At 39.9% G+C, this 21,781-nt stretch overlaps 1 protein-coding gene across 1 annotated transcript in view; it reads left to right on the top strand.

Annotated features, from left to right (window-relative positions):
- The first annotated feature begins 21,645 nt into the window (after positions 1 to 21,645).
- LOC101582876 (transmembrane protein 56) overlaps positions 21,646 to 21,781 on the top strand; it is a 109,490-nt gene continuing 109,354 nt past the window's right edge. Inside the window, exon 1 of the mRNA XM_023720253.1 lies at positions 21,646 to 21,731. The gene's annotated coding sequence lies outside the window, so the exon portion shown is untranslated. The remainder of the gene's footprint in view (positions 21,732 to 21,781) is intronic.

Raw genomic sequence — 21,781 nt, 5'->3', positions numbered from 1 at the left:
GTGCTGGGGGATCCAACCGCGGTCCCTGATGCTTTGCTAAGCTTGTTCTAAGTAGGTGCTTTAGACCACTGAGCCATCTCTCCAGCCCTATATTACTTTAAAAATCTTCCAGAAGGCTGGGAAGGATGAGTGACAGAAATTGTCCCAGTGTAATCCAAGTAATCTTTGTTATACCCACGACTTTTTCTTGCCAAATGCACTAATATCTGCTTGAGTGATAACCTTTGCTGGATAAAGCCAATACCATCAGCCTCCTTGAATGCTAATCTTTGAAGTGAAAGTAACTAACACCCGTAATAGCTGGCATAATTGTGTGCTTACTACATGCCGAGCACTTAGAACACGATTAACTGATTTTCTTAATAGGCAATGAGATAGACACTATTATAATTCTCATTTTATAAATGAGGACTTTTAGGTATAAAAAAAAGATCACACCATTTGCTCTGGGTCACAAAGCCAGGAATTCTGTTGTACACAATTTTATTATCATCTATACTATATTTATATTGGCTATTGTGCTATATATTAAATACAGCAATTTAGAAATATTATATTATTTACCATGTCTCACTTTTCATTTATAAAATTAAATAGGAGAAAGATTTCTGAAAGTAGTTTGCTTTATTTTTTAATTTATTTTTTAAAGAATACAAAATAGTGATAGAAAAAAAACAGCATTAGAAATGATACAAAATTTCACTAAACAAAGTAGTAGGAATCCAGTGTAATTCAACGGTTGCTGAATTACATGATGCTGTCTTCCAAGTTGCTCAGGATAAGCTCCTGCTGTGTGGGGTTCAATGTGGCTTCCACCTCATTGAAGGGAGGGGGGCAAGCCTCAGTTCAAGAAGGCTCCAAAGATGATGAGTGCTGGCCAGAGTTCTGCAAGGCTGTCTCCATGGTGGTTGGTGTGGGCTAGGGCTCCCCAAGGCTCCTGCAGGTCCCTGTAGTAGTTATATCTCCCTGGTGGTCTTCAGGGTAGGGAGTAGTGGCCAGGCTCCATGGAACTCCCAAAAATAGGGGCTACGGAGATGGCTCAGTGCAGTAAGCATTTCCCTTGCAAGTGCAAGGGCCTGAGTTCAATCCCCGGTTCCACCAAAAAAAAAAAAAAAGGATTCCAATAATTGCTTTTATTTTTTTCTATTTTTCTAACACACTCAAAAAGTATGCTATATTTCTGTGTTTCTATAAAAACCTTAATTCAATCCTTAAAGTGAATTTATAGTTAAATTATTAAGATACCATAATTTTATTCTTGTTTGCTTTATCTCTAATGTACACCCAAAATGCCTTATGAGTTCAAAACATAACAAGATATTAAAGCATTAATTAAACATGCATTCCCCTGCCTTCCTAGCATGTGCAAGGCCCTGAGTTTGAGTCCCAATACTGCAAAAGAATCTCAAACTATTGAGGGAAGTACCCTACTGCATACATTATCTATTAATGACAATCACAAGAATAGCTTTAGTTTTCAAAGTTACCATATCAAGCAAGAAACAATATTTGTGCACTGCTTGTCTTTGCAACCTCTGGGTAATTTCCTCCTCATGTCAGTCTTCATTTCCCTTCCGAGCCTCTGCGTGGCATCTACACTGATTTCTGCCTTCCTCCTTATATACATTGCCTTCTCAGTGTCTTTCTTAAATTCTTTTCTGCCTCCACCAAGGTTTTTGTCCATGGTAGGAGCTCATACATTGTGCCTTCACCTTTACTTGGCTATTTGTTATTCCTCAATTTTATTTATAGAGTAAGTATAGCAAATCTTTGAAATTTATGTATGCAATAATACATACAATCTACCATTTAGTTAGCATGTTCATACTTTCTTAACTACCTCCGACAATGTTTTAGGAACTTAAGTGCCATAGTTACTCCCATTTTATACATGAGGAAAGAGACTTCACTATGCTATAATCATACTGCTGGTGCCTTGATTTGACTTCCTGTGGACTGTGATAGCCATCTAGTGGCTTACAAATATAGTGATAGTAGGGGAAGATTATGCAGAAAAATTTATAGAAAGAAAAAAAGGATGAGAAAATGCAGTTTACAGATGTGGTACTTAGTGTTATGTCTCTTCAAAGTTGTACAAATACACAATGAATCTGCCTCACAAGACATCTCTTGCTGTCCCCTACACTTAACCTGCTTTCTTTTTAGCAGCACTTCCGTGACATATTTAATATCCTGTTTGTCAACAATGGTTGCTATACTTATTGTGAACTCCTTCTAAATTTGTCCAAAACAGGATTTTTAGTTTATAAGCAAGTTTTTTTTAAAAAAGGTAAATCTCAAGTAACTTAATTGTTTCCAAAAGTTAAGATTCTGTTTTTCCCTACACCAGTACTCAGGTGAGCTCTTTGATGATTTTATTTGTGTTCAATAAATTAACACAATAGATTAAAAGACAACTAAACTTGGGAAGGCTTTGATACTTTGTAATATTTGATCATGCAACTGTGAACCCAGAATTTCTTAACCTAACAAGTGAAAGAATCTCCAAATTTCCCTTTCTTTCCTCTCAATTACCTGCATTCAAGTTTCCGTATGTTGAGTCACTGACTCTCACTGTGCCTTTATTCTTAGCCTATGAAACAAGCTCACATCTTTCCCATTAAAAAATAAAAGCAAAATCAATAAAACTCTTCCTCAGTCTGTCTGGCTCAGCACAACTGAAACTACATAGCCTAACCACATTAAAATGGCCTTCCACACCTTTTCTCCTTTTACTAGAGTGTTTTTCCACTGCCAGTTCTCTTTTTATACAACTGGACTCTGTCATGGAACTAAAATCTCCTGCTGAGCACAGAAAAAGTCATATTCCAGATGCTGAAAAGTGGTCCTCCTTAACCATAGCTTTCTGGTGATCTCTGTAAAAGGGCTGATGAACCACCCAAAGGGGACCTGCCTGATTGAGGCATCACAAGTAGAACGTTCTCTTTATTCCTCTCAGACCTCTTCCCTTATCTTTCTCCCAGACCTCTTGATCTAGTAGTCTTGTTGCCCTCTGGCAGAAACACTTGACCACTTTCTACCAAACAAGTTTCATGCCTTTAGTCTGTTCTTTCATATTATATCATCTCAGAGTTCACCAGAATGAGCATTCATTTGCATGTGCATGGGTGTGTGTAGGGGAGGGGTTGTCCCGAGGGGAATGGGCCCAAGTCTCATAAATCAGGTTAAAGGTAAATTCCCAGAGGTAGTTCAGGCCTCCTGCCAGTGCAAGCTAAGCTGCCTAGAGTCTGAGTTCGCATTGCAGTGAGAACCTTTCAATTTTCTCAAAGACGACATCATCTAATCCTTTCCTTTGAAATGATTCTGTTCTCACAGGAGTGTGGGCTTACAATGTAAGAAGAGATTCCATGTCTCTCTGCCACTTTGACGTAATGGCATCAACTGAAGTTAGAATCAGTTGACTCTGTGTCTCTTCTGATGGAACTTCTGAATGAACAGCAGTCACACAACCACTTTAGTCCTCCAGACAAAGGTGCTAGAATTTCTAAGTTGTACTATTGCTGTTTCATATCCTGTTATGGTTTGTGTTTAGTCCCCTTCCTCTAACCTGATGCAGTTAATGGGGTAGGCTTCTAGAACTTGTGATTAATTCATGATCCAGTGCTAGGATTATGGGTGTGAGTGATACATTTGCCCTGGGGTAGATAATCTGTATTACAATGTAAGGAAGGGAGAGAGGCTACCTAGCTGCCACAGCTGCAGCTCCTCCCTTCGCTCTTTGCTATTTTCCAACACCATGAGCTGTTGCTCGCTGCCTTGCCCCACTCTGCCTTTGAGCCAGCCGAGTATGGACTGAAACCTCTACTAACTGTGCACTAAATAAACCTTTCCTTTCTTCATTTTGGATGTTGGGTATTTTGTCCCAGCAGTGAGTGAAGAGTAACTGAGAGATAGCCCTTTTCTCCTTTCAGACTTAATCATTTATTGCTACTCCTACTTGATATTCCAGTAGGGTAGGATTGTTCCCAGCCTGCAGTCATAACTAAGGTATTTCTGGTCCTCCATTCTTTCCACACCAAGCATGGATTCCCTGATTTTCAGGGATGAGCCATGTCTCATGGAGGAGTGGCAGTGACTGGGAGAGTACAGATGGAGGTGTGGTCCAGGCAGCCCTGGGATCTCATTTACTTGCCTCATTCAGGTTCTAAAAGTTCTGAGCCTCAGGGAAATTTGAGGCTGAGATGCGGAGCTTCCTGGTCTTCCAGCTGTCAAAGATACGCCCTGCGCACCTGTGGGGTGGGAGAACTGGGGACTGCTCTCGCCTTAGAACAAGCTTCCCCAATTTAGCCACACGAGGTAGCTTAGTGCACGTGCAAGTGGGCCAAGCCACAACTAAGCATTTTAATTTTTTATCTGAAAGCTAATGTTCTTTAAAAAGACTAGTCTATATTTTCTATTTCACTTTTTCTTGTTCTTTTTGACCTTTCAATTCACTGAAATCTAGCTTCTGCCATAATTATTTTCCAATCATCTTTGGAGTTTCAAGTACAAAGAATATTCCTTTTCTTATTTCTCCTAGGCAATTGAGCAACGCTTTTTTAAAAACCTCCTTACATTGATTTTTTTAAAAATTTTGTTTCTTTTTGATTTTCATACATACCACTATTATTTGAGCTGGTTATTCCTTTTTTTTTATCTTTTATTTGTGTATTTGGTATAGGGTCTCACTTTATAGCTCAGACTCATAGTGATCCTCCTGTCTCAGCCTCCCCAGCACTGGGATTACAGGTGTGCTCCACCATACCCAGTTTGGTGGCTGGCTTGTGTACTGGGGATCAAACCCGGGTCCTTGTGTTTGCGAGGCAGGTGCTTAGATTGCTGAGCTATCTCCCCAGCCCCTGGTTATTTTTTTTTTTAATCTTACATTTTTCTACTTTTCTTAAAATGTTTTATTTATAAATTAGGTTACCAAAAGTACTGAAAAAAATTGAAGTTTGTATACCCACAAGCTAGAGTTTCCTTTTTTCAGACTGCCATTCTTTTTCCTTCTAAGAAAGTTTTGTGTGTATCCCTTTGGTCTTCGCATTTGTAAGGATTCTTAGCTTCAAGTATCTTTCCTTATTTTTGTGGCAGTCTAATTGTTCTTACTGAGAGACCTGCTCTACTTTTCTTGCTGGTCAAATGTCACTCGCTCATCTGACGACCACGTTGCTTAACCTCCTTTGCAGCTAGGTGTGGTTTTGCAGTGAGTGTTCACTGGTGGAGTATAATTGGAAGCCATGAGTACAGCTTGGGTCTTCCCTTCTTAGATAAAGGAAGATGGCTTGCCTTGGATGGCTTTCTTCTCTGTCACCGAAATGCTGCGACAGCTTCAAGGGCATAGCTGGCGTAGAAATCCTCGGAGAGAGCAGAAACCAAGACAAAAGGAATCTGAGTCCTGAATGACATCACAAAGAAGAGTTAGCCTGGCTATCTAGACCCCATTGTTACGTGAAAGCGAAAGAAAGAATTCTATTTTCTTTATGTCACTGAGTTCTGGAGTTTTATTATTGTGGCAACTTAGCCTTTACTCCAACTAATAGAGAAACTAATACTTTGAATTGGAAGGCATTTAACAAAAGCCTAAACATATATCATTAGCTAGGCAGTCACGTGATTGACAGTGAGGAAACAGAGTGAATGGTCCCTATTATGCCAATGGCAGAATATTTGGTAAAAATTTCAACCACTTAACTTGGAAGGCTACTTGTATTCCTTCTATGGCTGAATGCAAGAATATTAAATGATTGTTTCTCCTTGCTGCATTTTCCAAGGTTTTTCAAGAAATAAGCTCACTAATGAAATGATATCCTCAAGCAGAAATGGAAAGAAATCAAGAATTTACACAAAATTGAGGCTTCTTAGGATTAGAAAATTCAGTTACTTCTGTGGCCCAAATAAGAATACACATAAATTATAGAGCCTGAGAAGTATTTTTGGCATGCCATGAAGTTGCTCTGTCGTTCATCTCTTCCCTTTTTCTTTTCTCTCCTCTCATGTCTCTTAACACCTCCATACTCTGAAGTTAATTTCCAGTGTAGAATAGTCCTTCCTTTGTTACCCATTTCTTACTAATCTGCATTCTCCAGGCAAATCATCTATACATAATGAGTAATCAGTGGGTTTTCTTCTCATGACAATTCTAGTGCTAGCCATTGAGAGGCTTGTTTTAACTTCACTATGGCAGCAAGACTTCTTAGGGCCAGGGTTAGATATTGAGGGCGACTTGAATTTGGATAAAGGGTAATCTGACTCGTGTAGCTGGAGAAGCCATGAAAGGAGGTCATGCAAGCTGGAGATAAGGAAGTAAGGAAAACAAGATCATAGCCGCAGTGTAAGTAGCTGGGGAATGAGGGTGGGATTTTATTAGAAAGAAGGCCAGAGAGATGGATGAAAGAAATTGACCAAGATCATCGTATTGTGGGCTTTTGACTCTGTGTGAGAGGAGATTGTGTCTTTGAGGGTGGATGACTTGCGGTCCCACACAAGGTCTTGCACATGTGAAGTACACACTCTACTAATGAGCTACGTTTGCAGCACCCTACTCTCCTTTTTTACTTTTTAAAATTTTTAAACAACATCTGACTAAATTTTCCAGGTTGTCTTTGAACTTGATATCATCCTGCCTCAACCACAGAAGTAGCTGGTCTTACAGGTGTGCACCACTGTGCCCTGCAGAGATTGTATCTTTATATCACTTAATTCTTAGAGACACAGGAGGGCACAAGAACTATTAGATAGACTGAGCCTTTAATCGCGTGCCATTCCTGAAATCTACTTCTCTTTGTGGTCCCGAAACTTTGCAGTTTCAGTGCAAATCAGTGTACTCTATGTGGGCAAATAAATAGCACTGTTGATTTTTCTAAATAATCTGAACAAAAGATCAGTAAGTGTATTTAAAATGTTCTTCAAAAAGAGCTAAACCAGTTCTCAGTATATTTGTATCACAACAATAAGAGAAACAACTTAATAAGACCACCATCATTTATTGAATGCTTACTAGATCTGAAATACAGTATCAGGTGCTGAGCTATGTTTTCTCTCTTAATCCTCACAGCTCTATTATTAGTAGTATTCATTTTACAGATGTGGAGACTGACTCAAAGAGGTTCTCTTTCCTAAGGATGTGATAAGTGGCAGTTTGTCTGGCTTCAAAACTGTTGATCTCAGTAACACTAGCCTTTCTGTCTCATGACAGGTTGCCCTGGCTTGTGTTTCTACACCTTTGATCTCATTCCCTTCCTTAAAACCTGTCATCATTTTCTCATCTCCTCCTGCTACAGTCTATGTAATTCAGTGCAGCATAATTTATTTTTCAAAACTTCTTTAGTGTCCTCAGCTTCTGCTGCTGTTTCCATAAATGCATGTTGAGTTCCAAGCATTTATGGTTCCTGGGACATGCTAAGCTCTCTCTCCTGTGCTCCTGTGGTTTTACATATTCTGTTCCTTTCTGGAGCATTCTTCTGCCTCATCTGTTTGAGCTTTAAAACTAGAGACTTAAAAACAAAAACAAAAACTAGAGACTTAAGTTCTAATCAGCCTCTCCTGTGAGATCTTCAAATTCTCAGGGCTTTGATTCTTCTACCCACAAAACTGAAATGATGTTTCCTGAGTCCAGGTTATCTGGGACGACTTGTGGTTTTTCCACTCACTGGCTGATTGTCTTGGGAAGCTTGCTTGGTTTCTGGGGTTTTGTTTATTCCTTCATAAAATACAATACAGTGGCTGTGCACACCTGTAGGTCCAATGAGCCTAGCCAGTTTAGCCATCTAGCAAGGTACTGTCTCCAAATCAAAAAGAAAAAAAAATACTTAAAAGTTTGGACATGTAGCCCAGGGGAAGGCCCTGGGTTCAATGCCTAGTCCCCCAGGAGGACTGAGGGGCAGAAGGGAGAGGATGTAGATGCTGCTTGAAAACAGAACCTGACACCAAAGTACTCAGTTAGAATAAATGCAACCTAGGCATGACGTATCTACCAATCTGCCCCAATAATGTTTTGCGCCTTGTGCTTTCCTATTGATCTCCTGATCACCCCTTAAGATTGAGCAAACATTCACCTCTGTACTTGTGCTGGGTAGTGTTCTGTACATTCTGTCTGCGATAGTCATCTTGCCCGCTGCACTCACAAACTTCTGATCTCACAATTATATCCCATGCACTTCTTTCAGTTCTCCCTCCTCTGTGAGCCTGGATTCCTTGAGGACAGAGGTTATTATATTATTTACCCAAAACTAGTCTAAACTGGTGTAGTGGATTTCTAACTGGCGGTCAACTTACTACACCCAGCTGAATTAAACGAGCATGGTGCTGCGTGCTGGAGGCCCACCTGAGGATTGTTTCCAGCAACATAAAGCAGAACAGGAGAAACTGCCTGAATGCTGTCAGGGCTGCTGTTTGGAGAAGCTGTTAGAGCTGTTGGGGGCTGTTAGTTCTCTTGGGCTGTGCTGCTGGAGGACCTTGTCATGCTGGCTTTTCTGATGAACTTTGGAGAAACTTGGGTCCTCACCTTGAGCATCACTTCCTGGCTCTGGAGAGGAAGATGATGCACAGCTCAGCCACATGGAGAAGCTTGCTGCACTGGCTTTCCTGATGGGAACTCAGCTGTCCTTATTGCTGGAGGAGCTTTGGACCTCACTGGTGCTGAGGATGGCTGTGCTACCTTTTAGGGGCACTCTGGTGCTTACCTTGAGCATTGCTTATGGCTGCAGTTCAGATCCCTCAGCCTGCTAGCACCAATCCTTCATCCAGCTGTCATAGACTTCCTAGCTTCCACCACTGATCTTTGGGCCTTTCCAGCAGAGATCCATGAAGCAAGCCTACATGGGCTTTGTTGTGGGCTCTGGGCCCCCAGTTGGACTGGTAGGAGGCATTGTTATGAGCTGTAGGCTGTCAGCTGGGTTCTTTAGTGTTTAATGTGTGGATAGGTTTCCTGCACTTATTGTATATAATTCTTTGGGTGATTCATTATAAAATATTATAAAATGTGTCCTATATTATATTGCTTCCCTTGCAAAAAGAACCCCAAACCATGACAATTGGTATTTAACACATGGATTGATTGAGTGAATAGGTAGATTCATTAATAAACAAAAATAGGTCTCAAGGGACAAATAACAGTTACAACCAGGGTAGCGCCACCACTGCTGAGAAATGCTTTTTGAGTGATATTTCCTTTACACTTTCCAAAACTGGTGATCATTAACTCATTTAATTCTCACAATAGCTTTATTAGATATTATTCTCATGGAAACTTTTTAAAATTATGGACTCTTACCACTATATTATAGTAAAACAAATGTGACTCAGAAGTGAAGTAACATGCTTAAAGTGACACAGTAAGAGGTGTAAAAATGACTCATGTTTCAATAGAAAAATGTATGTTTGAGAACAGTGATGGTGAAACTTTTGGAGCTTTTAATGATAACAAACAACCCACTGTGACACACAAGCCATAGGTCTGCCACCACTGTCCTAGAGGTCATCTGATCCTTGTTTTTGTCTTTTAGCTATTTTATAACTGTGTATAAATGTGTCTTTTTCAGGTTATCTATAAAATAGGGTACAACAGCTGTCTAGGTCCCTAATTGAGTGTTAAATATCTTTTTTTCCTATCTGTATCACACTCACATCTTTAGATGTTTCTGAAAATTATCTTTCAAGAAATAAGTGGAATACTGCTCCCATTCTGATTGAGTTCAAGGCCGGTTCCTTCACCTTGAAGGGTACCAACAGCAAAAGGCTTAGTGGAGTTCTGAATTCCACTGCAAGGCACTCTGGCTTAGTGGGATTTTCATATTGTTTTTGTTTTGAATAAAACTATCTGTTACAGGTGGTCTAAAACACACTTTTGTAAAAAATCATTTTAAGTGCTTTTATTTTCTTTTTTTCCCCTCTGTATTTTAGGGAAGGGTGTTCAGGGTCTCACTACTAGATCGGACTGGTAGTGATTTTCCTGTTTACAGCCTCCCAAGTGCTGGAATTACAGGCCTGTGCCACCGCATCCAGTCTCAATCACTGTCTCAGCACACCCCAGAGGCAGGGTTGGCATGGCAGGCCCGGGGAATTGAATGCCCAGCCCCTGTGCCTGCTTGCAGGTGCTTTAATCCACTGAGCTATTTGGCTGGCCCTAAAACACACTGTTTTGAACAGCTCTATAATACCACTTTTTTTTAGCAGGAGAAATATAATCTTGCTCAAATTCTTAAAGAAAAGGAAGAGAGATTTCATCTGGAGGAATCTCAATTTCACAGAACAAGTTATGCTATAGTCAATCTTGGCTTTAAAACCGCCCTGAGAATTTGAACTAACTAGAAAAGATGTGACAATAAAAGATATGCAGGAAAAGACTATATATATATATATATATATATATATATATTAAGCAATACATAAAACAATATTGTATGTAATATATCTATCTATATGTATATAGATAAATGCGGAGATAGATTATCTATAGATAGATATACTGTAATGGCTAGTAATTGGCTGGTAGTTGCATAGGCTGAGTAGAGAATTGAGTAAAAGATATGAAGGAGAAGATGGGCAAGGCAGGCTTGAACTTGAATGGAGGACCTCCATGCCTACCTTTCTTTGATAGATGATAATGGTAATACAAAGCTTTTGACACAGAGTGCAAGGATCAGACAGTAACCAACAGCAAGTTAGAAAAATTCTAAAAGAGGCAACAAAGCTGGAGAAAAAAACAATTTATGATTGAGAAGGAAAGATGTGAGACGAAAAAGATATGAAGTCCTTCTACAGTTAATGAATACTTATAGATGATCTGTTGTACATGGAACATGTGATACTAAATGATGGGAGAAGATACAAAGGAAAATCATCTCGATGTGATACCAGGGAGTCATCAGAGATAGAAGAAGGCATATGGGCCTAAATTGGGTGAGTAAAGAAGAGAAAAATAAATGAAAGCTCTTTAGTAAGTAAAACTGATAGAATTTTGTGTGTGCTTGAGTAGGGAACAATGCAAGAGAGACTGTAGGAAAACTGAGGTTTCTTAGTTGGGGGTAAAAGGATGATGACTCTGTAAATGGGGAAAGAGGATGAAGAGGATGCAGAGGGTGGATGATGAGTTACATATTTTATTGTATTTGAAAGACCTGAGATCTCAACAATATATATGTGGGGCCCAGGAAAGAGAGTCTTAAAAACAGCTACTGAATAAGTGGAGTTAATACCAGATACACTTCAGTTGAACAGGGAAACATTGATCCTCAATTAGACCAAAGCTAAGATAGGACTGAAATTGCATGGGACAGAGTAGGTGGAAATAAACTGAACAAAAGGTTAATTGTGAAACACAGAGGCAAGTAACAAGGCAGGAAAGCCTATGTGTTTTGAGTCTCATGTAATCATCCAATCTTTGAGACTTGAAAAGTCCAAGACCTACAAAGCTGCAGCAAGAGCTGGTTGAGAAATGAGAGCAAAGATGTTGGGTCAAGGTTAAGGATGATTTTTTTTTTCTTCAGTATTTCCTTTAGTGAGTGTGCATATTTGTTTGGATGAACTCCTTTATCTAGGTGGCAAAACTCCAAGAAATTTAAGTAGCAGAAGATGCACATTCAACTCCTAGGTAGAGAAGAAGGGAAGTTGGGTAGAGTGGTGGGAGCAGTCTAGTCAGCTCTTCAGGGGCCCCTTAGTCTTGTGTAAAGCTGAGGAGAACCACAACATTCTTGAAGATAATTTTCTACAGACACTGGAGGAAGGCCCACTTTCTTGGTTAAGGTAATCTGTGGAAGGCAGGAGTACAACCCTTTGTATTTTGTACCTCAGTCAAAGAATGATTAGTGGTTCCTGTTATAATAACCATAACAAATCAAAGATCGCAATGACAAATGACATCTAAATGATTTTGAGCTTCAGCTTGATTTGTTTGTTCATCCCCTTCTTTCACCAACATGACAAATGTTGAATCTTGGTACCTGGTATCTTTAGCTTTGGTTATACAGTAGTTACTTTTTTCTGAGGCATTTATTGCTTGGCCAGCAATCAGTTTCCACAACTATTTTCAATGTACTCCATCCCAATAGTTTTCAAAATGTTACTCATGTACAAGCCAGGGGACAGTTCCTTTGGAGGATCTCTAAAGTGAAAGAAAGGTGGAACAACCTTTTAATCACTTTGCTTTTTTCTATTGACTTTAGGTAATTGCTCAGGATAAAAAAAAAATTGTAAGAGAAAATACGTCATTATTTTGCTCTTTCCTCTCCAGAATGTCAATTATGAGTTAAGATTCTCCATCAGCTTCATAACTTTGAGCTTCCTAAATGAGTTCCTTGAGGAGGTGAGAAAAGTGGGGAGAACCCATGGAGATCACCCACTTTTCAGGGTGTAGTGTTAGTGCAAAGGTGTGTAAGGCAGACTCTGAGTCTTTAGGCAACTTAAAATTCAGGTGTGTTCAGTGACCTAACTACACAAAGTGATGCTCAAAATTGTGCCAGAATTGAATTCATATGTTTAAAGGTTATTTTTCTATGGATGGTACCCTTGTTCAAGAAAGCTGGGCTTTAGATAAATATGTGATCTTTAAAAAATATTCTAGATTTAGAAAATATTTGTTTTCTTATTGTTAGCAGCATCAGAGGCTATAATGAGCATGAACACACATGGGAGCAAGAGTGGCACGAAGGGAGACTGGCTGGGTGGCAGTCATTCTAACACAGACACTGAACACTGTGGGCGCAGGAAGGAGTCAGGGTGACTCCCATGTCTCTGTGACGGTGTGGTGGCTCTTCTAGTCATGTGAAGAGAGAAGAGTCACTGCAGAGACAGTGTTCCATCTATAAACTGGTTTTTAACGAAAAGTTCAAATACTAAAGATGTCAACTTCAGTCTGTAAATGTTAGGCAATAAAGTGAGATATTTATATGTAAAGCAACAACTTCCATGCTTAATAACTGTGTGTATGTGTAGACGTATGTTTGTATGTATGTTGGTATGTATGTATTTAACTGGTGATTGAACCCAGGGCCTGGTGTGTGTCAGGCAAGTGTTCCGCCACTCCTCTATAACCCCTGGCCCTATTTGTTTTTTTTTTTATTTTGAGATGGGCCTAAGTTGCCCAGGTTGGCCTCAAGTTCCCAGTCTTCCTCTATCACTCCCCCAAACAGCTGGGGATACGTGTATGCACCATCACACCTGGTTCACCTCTATTTTAAGTCTGTGAAATTCTTTAGTTTTATTTGATTACAGGAAGAATTAATAAATCAAGTTAAATTTTATTATAGCAATGGACTTTTCATTAATGTTATTATTTCCAATATGTTATACTAATAGTATTAATAGGTAAAATTTTTCCTTATTCTACAATCCATTTCTCCTGAATTTCTGGCTATTAAATATAATATCAGCAGTTTGAGATACTGTACATTTTATTATAAAACGTATTTGACAAAATTTGAAGATATTTAATTGTAACACTTCTTTAGACATGATATTTTCAGCCAGCGTAGCTCTGTTAATTCCAGTATTTTGGTGGTTGAGGCAAGAGAATCACAAGTTCAAGTCCAACTGAGCAATTTAGCTAGAGCCAGTCTCAAAATAAAAAAATAAGAAAATTAATGGAGTTGTAGCTAAATGCAAAGGCCCTGGTGATTCAATCCTCTGTACACCACTCCCCACAAAAAATGTTATATCTTGTGTTTTCTACAAAGGTAATTAAAAAATCTAAGACTAGACTCATATTCTTCCTTGTGAAAAACAAATCCTCATAACATCATTTCTTTTTCATTCAAACTAGATTTTCTTCTTAATTTTTTTTAGTGTATTATAAAGTATTTTGAAAAGGAATGGCAATTGCTAATTTTTCAAAACTATGACTGGCTGAAGTAAAAGATGTTTTCATTTTACTAAAATGCACAGAACTTAGACTCAAAGAGTAAGTTGGAAATCCTAATGTAGCATATATGTTTTCTGTATAAATAGTAACTGCCATTCTTAATGATTCTGCTTTCTCTTCATGTAAAATGTTTAAAATGGGGACTTCATGATTCAAATGTATGGGATGTGTTGATTATAGATAATACTATTGTGGGAACAACATTTGTAATGACACTGTGAAATATCTGGGAGATAAGTGTCTATGGGAATCATATATTTGCATATTATAAGTACTATTAGGAAAATAATTTTGCTTTCTAGTTTAAAGTATTTTTAGAGCAAGGCATAGTGGCACATGCTTGTGTAATCCCAGCACTCTTCAGGTAGAGGGAGGAGGACTGCAAGTTCAAGTCCACCCTGGGCAATGAAACTTAGTGACTTAATGAGACCCTGCATATGAATAAATAAATAAGTAATATTAATAATAAAGGGTTAAAGATGTAGCTCAGTGTGAAGGCCCTGGGTTCAATCCTTAGTATCAAAATAAATTAGCATTGTTCCCCCAAAGCCTCATGCAATCATGGGCTGGACTTCTAGAGTTTGTGATTTACTCATGATCCACTGGGATTATGGGTCTGAGTTCTACTCCCAGCCTGGGAGCAGATAGCATGAATGCAGCTTAAGGGAAACAGACTTCCTCTCTGTAGCCACTGTTACTCTTCCCTTTTGCTCTTTCTGTTTTGCTGCCTTCCACCACCATGAACTGCTGCCCTCTGCCAGGCTGCCTTAGAGCCAGCTGAGTATGGACTGAACCCTCCAGTAACTGTGAGCTAAATAAACCTTTCCTTCCCTCATTTTGAGTATTGAGTATTTGTCCCAGCAACAGAAAAGATTAATTGAGGCAACCACAAAAGTAGTTGATTTATATTTCTACAAAAATTTGATTGTTTTGAAATTAAATACACGTAGCAGAGGAAGAAAGGACAGCAGAGGGATGTTTATGCAAAGAAATATTTCTAAATTCTAAAATCGTATTTAGCTCTAAGGTTTGTGAAAGCTACTCAAGAATAATTCAAGCACCGACTTTTCAAAAAACAATCCCAAAACTCTGTATTTGTTCATAAAATAAGATAGGAACATGTTCCATTATGTCATATTGATATGTGTTCTTCATATTTCAAAACACCAAGAATGGATTTAATATGTTGATAAATAATGATAGTTCTAATGTTAACCGGTAAAGGTCTGTTTGCCTGGTTAATGTATTTTGGATCTAAAATTTCAGGATAAAGATGTAACTTCATAAATTTCTAACTTTTTCAAATACTGACGGTGTAGAGAGAGCCTATGTGCAGAGCTCTACTGTGAGACGAATGCTCCAAAGTCAGAGTGGCTGGAAAGCAGAGCAACAATCTGTTCACGGGATGCCATGACCATTGGTTTGCACCTGTGTAGCTTCTGTGAACTGAAAATGTGTAAGGACAATTTATATTTATTTTTTGTGATGTCTGTAAATGTTCTTTATTTTTATCTTGAGTTGTTTTTCTCTTCTTGACTTGATTTCTAGAAGCTTCTTATATATTAAGGAAGTTAGTTTCTTTCTTCTGTTATGCGTTGTGTCTAGTTGTCCCCCCAAAGGCTCATGCAGTCATGGGGCAGGGACTTCTAGAGGTTGAGATTAATTCATGAACAAGGCTGGGATTATGGGTCTTAGTGCTGCTGGGATTATGGGTATGAGTACTTCCCCCAGCCTGGGGTGGATAGCCTGAATTCAATTTCAGGGAAACAGGCTTCCTCTCTGCAGCCATTGTTGCTGTTACTCCTCCCTTTTACTCTCTGCTCTTTGCTGTTGCCATGAAGTGCTGCTCTCTGCCATGTGCCGCTCTGCCTTGGAGCCAGCTGAGTATGGACTGAAACTTCCACTAACTGTGAGCTAAATAAGCCTTTCCTTCCTCCATTTTGGGTGTCAGGTATTTGTCCCAACAATGAGAGAAAAGTAACTGAGATACCTTCTTACTTGAATAGCAAGTATTTTGCTTACTTAGTAGTAGTTTTTTATTTTTAATTAGTAGCATCAATTGATATTTATGGATTCTAGTTTGTGAAGCGTAACTTTGCTTCCCCAAAGCTTTCCCATGCCAGAGTAAGACAGTAATTCACTCCTGTGGCACATTTGTGCATTCACATTTTACATTCAAACCTTTGATCCACTTTGAATTTATCTGTATTAGTCAGCTTTTTGTTGCTAGGACAAAACACTTGATAGCTGCAACTCCAAGGAGGAAAGATTTGCAGTTTTAGGGGTTTCAGCCCCTGGCCAGCTGGAGCTAAGGCAGAAGCAGCACATCAGAAGGGCATGGAGTGTGAATGCTGCTCAACGCATGCATCTGGGAAGGAGAGAATACAGGCAGAGCACCTAAGGAAGGGCCCGGGACCAGACATAGGGCCAAGACCCTGTGGCCCACTTCCTCCAGCGAGGCTCCATCTCCTAAGAGCCCATCCAGCTGTGAACTTATCAATGGATTAACTCATTGATGAGTTTAAGGTCTACACAATCCCTTCACCTTTCAGCAAGTCTCTAAATTTAGTCGAGTTGGCAAGATTAACCAGTATAGCTTAGTGCACAGTACAAGATATAATTATTTTGCTTTTATTCCCCAGATGTGTGTTTATTTAAAAAATTCTACTTTATAACTTACAATGTTGACTTTGTTTCTAGACTTTCCATTTAATTCCATTATTCTCTTCCTATCAAAATCATAGTATTTAATTATTGAGGGTTTGTACTATTTTTAATATTGTCCTATTAAATTTTGTGCTATTTTATATTTAGAAGATTATACCCTCATTGCTGATCTGCTTTTTTGATGCTGAGATTGAACTGAAACTTGTACATGCCAAACCTATGCTTTATTACTGAGCGACACGACAATGTTCTCACTGATTTTTTTTTTCCTTTGGTGGTATTGGGGATTGAATGCAAAGCTTTCCTACTGACCTACATCTCCATCCCACTTACGCTTTTTGTTCTGAGATAGGGTCTTGCTAAATTGACAGATAGTTCAGCTAGGTTTGAAGTTAGGATCTTCCTAACTGGGGTTATAAGCATGTGCCACTACACATGCTTTTGAAAATTTGTAATATAAGAATAACACTCCTAAAAAGGAGTCACTGAACATCACTGGATGCCCACAAGTATTTATCACTTATCCTTTGCAAAACAGTACTAAAATGATAGTGTACAAAGAGTTTAAAAGATGGTGCTACAAGGAAAAAAGAACAATGGACTCCATTTAGAAGTTTATGAGATTTAGGAGACAAATTCATTGGGAAATTTTGGCAAGTAAAAGTTTTCAGTAAATTTGGAAGAGTTGGATAATGTGGAGATAATTGGTTTGACGAAGTGAGAAAAGAGATAACCTAAGTATCTGTAGGCCCCTGGAGGTGAAGTGTAATATGCAAATAGTGTGTGTGTGTGTGTGTGTGTGTGTGTGTGTGTGTGGTGTGAAGGACAATTGCCCTACCAGTGGAGGTTCACTAAGCCATTGAGCCCCTGGGTCCCGTTGCCACTTCTTACGGTCTTCACTCATGCCCTGATGATACCACTGGTGATGTGATCCCTGTGTAGGGCCAGCTGTTTCTTTCTGGAGATGGGACTCTATTCTTTGAAAGAGTTTATTGCAAAAGAGCTAATAGAAAATGAGAAAGAACCACTGGAAATGAAACTGTGTTTGAAATAGAAACTGAAGTAGAAACTTACACTATAAAGCCAATGAATTCTCCTGGCCCAAGCTTTCTCAATCTCGGCACAACTGACATTTGGGGTGAGGAATTCTCTGAGGTGGAAGGCTATTCTGCACATTGGAAAATGATCAGCAACAACCGTGGCCTCGACTTGCCAGTGTGTCCCTTATGCCTGTGATGACAACTGGAAGTATCTCCGTACGTGACCACATGTCCTCTGAGATAGAGAAGCAAGCTTCTCCTGCTCTCCATTCTGAGAACCTCTCTCTCACCAATAGAAAGATGCAGAGATAGTCAATATGATAATAAATAAATTTAGAGAATAATTAAGATGTTCTAATACCCTACTAACAAGATTTCACAAAGAGAGAATATATAAAATGGAAGGGAGGTTGCTAGCAAAAAATTAAAAAATAGTTGCAGATAAGAATGAAAAGTCATCTAATGTTCAACACAATCTATGAAAAAAATACCCATTATACGATACGTCATTACGGGATTTCAGACTACTAAGGATGATGGCAAGATTCCAGAAAGAATAACAGGGCAGAAATGGGGTGGGAGCGAGAAGGGCAGTTCAGTAGTAACACTAGAAGTAAAGATGGGAACAATGAGTTTATGGTGTTGTGGGAAACTGAACTCGAGTTATCAAGAATAAGAACAGAATCAAGACATTTTTCAGTCTCGGAAGTAGGTACTTTAAATCTTTTTTCCTAAGAACCCTTGGAGTGAGCCCCAGGAGTCTACACTTCTTCAACATAAGAGTAAATTAACAGTCACATGTTTGGGCATTAAAAGATATAAATGGACATTTGATTGATATGTTAAACAATCTGAATAAAATTTAGGTTATATATATTTTTAAAAAGTGGAAAAGCAAGACTATTATTAGCTCCAGGAAGAACAGGAAATTTTCCAGTGAAGTGTTATTATGGCATTGACTCAGCAATGTAGTATGCATATTTACATTGTAAGGATGATGTAAACCCTAATTATTGTTTATTGACTGCTTTGTCAAGGGCGGAGGCAAAGTGGTGGTGATGATGGTGTGCAAGAGCTAGGTCCTTAAATGCCAAGTCAAGATGCCAAAAAATAATGTCTAAAGCGGAAAATCAAGAAAGATTGGTCCACAGGGCCAGGGAGATAGCTCAGTAGAATAAGTGCTTCCCTGGCAAGCGCAAGGGCCTGAGTGCAATTCCCCACTCTGAAAAAAAAAACAAAACAAACAAAGATTGGTCTAAGGAAATAAAGAACACAGCAGGACTGTGGGGATGCGAGGGTTAACCTACTGTAGGTGAGTGGGGAAGGGGGCAGCAAATACAGAATTTTGAGGATGTATCCTTGGGAAGGCAATATTGGTAGAACACAGCTGAGAATATTTATTTGAGCGGGTATCCACACCTATACTCTCACCACTCTCGGAGGCAGGAGCATGCAAGGTTGAGTGCAACCTGGGTGAGTTAGTGAGACCCTGTCCCAAAAATTAAAAAAAAAAAAAATTAAAACAGGGCTAAGAGTATAGATCAGCATGAAGGCCCAGGTTTAATACCCTAGTACTGAGGGAAAAGTAAAGATTTAAATGTGAATAATGGGTATTTTAAAAGAAATGCAATTGCACTTAACATTTCAGGAAAACATTGGCAATTGATCTATCCTGCCTTCTAATGTTCCTAAGTTTTGATTAGTTTAAACACTTGAGCATACCGTGGCTACTGAATTCCTTTCATATCTGAGGCTTTGCTCTTGTTATATTCACTTACATGTTCTGTACAATCTCAAAACAATTTGCTGCTGCCTAATGCACTCAGAGGCATACTATGAAGGAACACAATGGGATGCAGAATACAGATGTATTTCTGAGTTTACTTGGCCCGAGCCACTGCTGATGCTAGCAAAGTATGCATATCGAAGATAATGATGGCGGGTTTATCAGGGAAGAACACAGCCACTTAGAGCAGTCTGTGTGGAGCTCAGGCAGTGTCTGCAGGGAGCAGTTCTGTTTCCAAGTCTTGAGATGATGTGTAGAATGATGGTTATTTAACCCTTGTTTCTTTAAGGTCAGATTGCAGCTGGGCAATGAGTTTAGTAAAACTAACTTCCAGCCCCACAGGCTGCAAAAGCCACACACATGTCTGTCGCTAGGTGCCCTAGTCCCTTGCCATGTCTTAGAGAATACCTTTTCCTCCCGTGTACTTATAGAATATTAAAGTCCCCTTTTGGCACAAGTATATATTTTTCTGAAACCCTTAACCACTAACTCCAATTAGCCCACTTAAGTCTGCTAACCCTACTCAGAAGTATTTTTCTTCTTTCAAAAATGATGCCAGAATGGGCTGGGGAGATCGCTCAGTAGAATAAACACTTGCCTGGCAAGCGCAGGGTCCTGAGTTCAATCCCCGGTTTCGGGGGGGAAAAAAAAAAGATGCCAGGAGCTCTGAGACCTATCAAACATCATTTAGTTTTAAACATTTGGCCAGCTTCAAAATTCAGACAGGTGAACAAAGCCATTAGGACTGGTAGAAACATTGCTGCTATAAGGTTCTTACACTCGTTTTCTCATTTTAAAATCCAACATAAAGTTTCCTGCTTTTCTCTCAACTTGGCTTCTGTATTCTGTCTTGGAATTCATCTTCCGCTTTTGCAATGTATCCATAAACTCTTTATTTTTCTGAATCTCTCGGCTATTGATAAATCCTTTTTACCACCTGTGGGATCAGCCTCTCACAGGCCACCCCTCAAAGGGCAGATGACACTGACTTCGCCCTATGAGAGTGCATAAGGCAGCTAGCTAGCTCTACAGAGTGCCCCAACCATCCCCAGTGTGAAGTGGGAGTGATGAGAGGCTCCGTGTCCGGTATGTTGGAGAGGGTTGGGGAGGACGGCAGAGGGCGTACCAAGGTCTTCCCAGGACACTCCTTCTCGCGTCACTGTAGGACACTCTGTCCCTGGAGGGTGGGGTACGTTTTGTCTTTTCAAAGTAAATCAGAAGTATTTTTTTCTTTGCCAAGACTTAGAGTAACTACTATTCCATTTTATAGATGAACAAATTAAGCTCCAGGAGGTTTAAGAAACTAAAGTCATACAACTTTAAAAAATGGGTGGACAAAATTCAGGTTCTGACTTCAATTCTATTGCTTTCCTGTTGAAAATAGGCAAGGATAGGGTGTGTGATGTTGTGTGTGTGTGTGTGTGGCCCAGATCTGAAACAGATAGGTGTGTGCTTGTGTGCATGTGAACACTGAGTTATGTTAGCCCTCTTGATAGCTATTTCTCACAAATAACTGTCCCGTGTTATTAATAATGATGCTTAGAAATTCTTTTATCCAGAACTAACTTCTTTCCAAAAGAAGAGAGCTATGTAATTGTGTTTTAATTTTTTACAAATTATAAAATACTAGCTTAAATATACTTTTGTGTCATATTGTCTTATTCCAACCAATTTTATATGGCTGCCCAGAACACTTGTAAGTTTTGAGGCTGCATGTAACACTTAAGACGACCCATGGCAAACTTTATGCATGGGACAACCCGAGAGTGTCAGCCTGCATCAAATATTCAGTCCAGCTTGTAATCCTAGCGCTTAGGAGGCTGAAAACAGGAGGATTATTATGGGTCCCATCTGTGTAGTGAGACCCTGTATTAAATACATTAAAAAAAAAAATCAAAGCCTACTTCCTCATCCGAAATCAAGGGGTTCTGGGTGCAGGTGGAGGGCTGGCGCAGCCGCTGGGTATTTTTCAGCGGCTCCGAGGCTTCTTGAACAGAACAGCCCTCCTACCAGGTTTGGGAGCCACCTGCATCCCCTAGGGAGAGCAAGGCTGGACTCCGCCAGAGTCGTGGCAGACGTCGCAGGAAAGATCAATAGTCGCCCTTTCACCCGCTTTCTGATGATCAAACCACTCTGCTCCTGGTCGCAGGTATTTATGGTCGTGAGGCTGAACGTCAAGTCATAATCCAAACAGCTTTTTGGCCACGTGGCTCGCCGGGCACTGACCGCCGCGGAGGCGGACTCACACTTCTGCCCACTCCCGAGCAGGGACTTGCGTTGGGGAGAGCAGGAGCCACTCGCCGCGTCCGGGATCCCAGCGCAGCCCGCTCCAGGCGCCGGCCTCGCAGCCCTCGCCCGGACCCAGACTCCGCGCCGGGAGGTGGGCCCCGCGCGCCGCCTCGGCCCCGCCCACTCGGCCGGGTCGGAGCC

Source organism: Octodon degus, unplaced genomic scaffold (genome assembly GCF_000260255.1).
Source record: "Octodon degus isolate 3935 unplaced genomic scaffold, OctDeg1.0 scaffold00074, whole genome shotgun sequence".
Lineage (NCBI taxonomy): Eukaryota > Metazoa > Chordata > Mammalia > Rodentia > Octodontidae > Octodon > Octodon degus.
This window is presented reverse-complemented; position numbering and strand designations above follow the sequence as displayed.